The following is a 2,022-nucleotide window of genomic DNA, read 5'->3' as shown; positions in this document are numbered from 1 at the left end:
GGCTGTGCGTGAGGCGGCCCGCCGCTCCCTCCACGCTGCTCGCAGGAGAGCGGGATTTCTCTATTTTTTATTTTTTTTTAAATTTTATTTTATTCTCCGTCTCCCGCCCCTTGTCCTCTCCAGGAAAATCCAAGCGAGGGACTCCGAGAACGTGCTCCGAAAATCCCTCTCTTCCCTCCCACCCCCAAACCAATTTACAATGTGAAGTATTTTGCCAACGTCCTCATTGGTTGCAACGTGTTGCTTCGAATAATCCGGCCGAGAAATACTGCACTGACAAAATATATAAATATATATATATATATCTCCTGTAAATAAAATGTTTGCTATGGTTTGTAACCACGTCAGTCTGTTGACCAGGGCAGAGGGCTGGTGAGGCTGCCCCGCTCCCTTCGCCCCGCTCAAAGGCAGCCACTGTCTCTCCTCTCCTCGAAAGCCGCCCCAGGCAGTCGTCTTCTTTTTTTTTTTTTTTTTTTTTTTTTTTTTTCCCCCCCCTCTTTTTCTTTTTTCCTCCTGAGGATCTGCTGTCAGGGGAAGGCTTTTGTGTGCCTGTACTTCAAATAATGTCAGTACCAAACAGATAAAATTATCTGCCCCATATTATGCTGCTTCATATCTGGACTCATTAGCTGTTCACTTCTGTACCATCTATTATTCTGGGACATGAATGTTTAATATTTGTATAAGTGATTGTAGAGCATTTAAACATGTGGCCTTAATAGTGTTGAAGCAGCCCTGGTTTATAGTTCTTGTGAACTTGCACGGTGATCCAAGACTTCTTTAGGATAAAGAAAAATTAGAATATATCTCAAAAATGCTGCCAAAATGCCTGGAGATGAATTTATGTAAAAGCAAGAGATGACCCGCTCGTGTTCATCGTCGGCTTCGCTGCTGGGAAAAAATATAAAGCGCCGCGGTGTTCGGTGCTCCGGTCCTCCCGGGGCACGGGGGAGGACAGGGGGCCGTTTCTCAGTCAGCCTGCTTCCCTCTCCTCCCTTCCCAAGCAGCACGGGCTTCTAGCCGCAGCGGCGAGCAGCCCCTCTCCTTCCCCACGGGCAAGCGAGTTTTCTGCCTCAGGGCTTTCTGCGGGGCCCTAATCGGAGCGATCAGACGCGCGGGGCCGGGAGAGGCCTGATCCTGCCCGGGGAGGTTGGGGGGAGGGCAGGAGAAGCCAAGCCACCCACCACCCTCTCCCAATACTGGGGCGACGGGCGCTGAGCCTGTGACACCGTTAGAAAGAAAGGGGAGAGGGAGAAATAAGGTGAAGGACCGCAAAATTCCAGGTGTCCTCCGGTGATGTGGAGGCAGGCAAGAGACTGGTCCTCGTCCGATGCTTCCCTGAGAGGGCTTAGGGGATCAATCCCCCTGGGCCGGGGAGGACACGCTCCTGGAGGCCACCTCTGCTAGCACCGGGACTCTGGCAGGAGCAAACACCTGAGGAAGGAGAAGGAAATACAGGCAGGATCCACAAGCCCTGGGGGAAAAGGATCTGGGGCAAACGGCAAGCCAAGAGGGCTTGCTGGGCCAAGAGGGGACGGGTGAAGCCGTAAATAAGGTGTCACCGAGCGGGCAGAAGCTCCGCCGGAGTCACGACGGGCCGGGGGATGTCCGGGGTCGGGGGGGCGTCCCCGTCCGAGCCCTGCTGGGATAGGGAACCGGGCGGCATCGGGGGAAGGATCTGGAGGGGCTCGTAAATTGGTTTTGCCTTTAAGTCACTGTCAGGGAGGAAACGGGGGGTGTCACGGCTTTTCGGGGCGCGGAGCGGACCCTACAGTTCGCTTCCAGCCCCTGAAAGCGGCTGTGCCCACCAGCGCGGGGGGTGCTGCGAGGGGTTATAACTTCTCCGAGGAGCCGCCGGAGAGATGTCCAGCCAAACACGATTGTTTCTCCTCCGATAAACCACCGTGGTGGGGCTCACGGACACTCAGGAATTTGCCTCTTGTTTTTGTTTCCTAAAGACTAACCCGTGCGGGAGAGAGGGGTTTGAGGTGGCTTTTTCCAGATGAGAAAGGAAAAGCGCGC

This window comes from Charadrius vociferus, unplaced genomic scaffold, assembly GCF_000708025.1.
Source record: "Charadrius vociferus isolate BGI_N301 unplaced genomic scaffold, ASM70802v2 scaffold261, whole genome shotgun sequence".
Lineage (NCBI taxonomy): Eukaryota > Metazoa > Chordata > Aves > Charadriiformes > Charadriidae > Charadrius > Charadrius vociferus.
The sequence above is the reverse complement of the archived record's forward strand: the minus strand, read 5'-3'. Positions refer to the sequence as shown.